The sequence below is a fragment of the Equus quagga genome, chromosome 1 (genome assembly GCF_021613505.1).
Source record: "Equus quagga isolate Etosha38 chromosome 1, UCLA_HA_Equagga_1.0, whole genome shotgun sequence".
Classification (NCBI taxonomy): domain Eukaryota; kingdom Metazoa; phylum Chordata; class Mammalia; order Perissodactyla; family Equidae; genus Equus; species Equus quagga.
In genome coordinates, this window is record NC_060267.1 from 95,578,065 (window position 1) to 95,579,076 (window position 1,012).

Here is a 1,012-nt window from a genome sequence, read left to right on the forward strand (position 1 = left end):
GAATCCCCCAGACTTGAGAGGAACAGTGGGCACCAGGGAAGAGGTGGCACACGGTTGAAGGTAGCTTCCCAGAGGAGGGGATATCTGATTGGGGTCTTGAAGGGTGAGTAGGAGCTTGGTATATGGAGGAGGGGCAGAGGAACAGAAAAAGCAAATGTGAAGGGACAAGTCAATCGTGAAAGAGAGCCAGGGGGCCTCCTCGCAGAGCCAAGGAGAAGGGCTTCGTGGGATATCCCAAGGGGAGAGGGCTGGACGAAGGCTGGAGAGGAAAACTAGCACCCCAGGGTGGGGCGCAGAGCAGAGGGCCAGAAACCCAGCCCACATAGGAGATGCATTTTAAGAAATACTTCTTAAAACATTCCCCTTTCTCCCATCTTCTCCTGCTGCAGCTCCACAGCTGCTCTGGAAACTTTTCAAACTCTCTGGGCCTCAGGCCTTCTCGCCCTTCCCTCCCCTCTCCATCCAGACCCTCCACACCAGCAGGGCAACAGCGGGAGGGCCAGGAGCACAGGGGCCACCAAGCACTGGGCCCTTCCTACACGACAGGGACGGGGGTCAGGGCTCGCGTAGGGAGGTGACCTGGGGCAGTTAGGAGCGTCCGCACGTGGGTGGAAAGGCTGGCAGCTCTGGGGTCAGTCGGGAGGGGGTGACACTCGGCTGTCTTCTGTGAAGGGGCGGTGAGGAGCTGGCCTCAATTAGAGTGTCCAGTAAGGAAGACAGCAACCAAGACCAGGCACTGGGGGACAACCAGCCACTTCCACATGTGAACTTACAGATTCCCCGAAATTTACTGAATTCGCACGGATAGTTCTTGCCTGCTGCATCCCAGGAGCACAGATCTCTCCCCTATCCTGACACCTCGGTGGGACTGAAACATTTAAATACGTCAGCATTGAAATCCTCATTCTCCTGGGAAAGAGCAACCCCAAGGCTCCGTGGATGTCCAGCCAGCCCGCCCCAGACTCCCTGCATTTGGGGACATGTGTCCCTGGATGGTGGCGGCCGGCCCGCC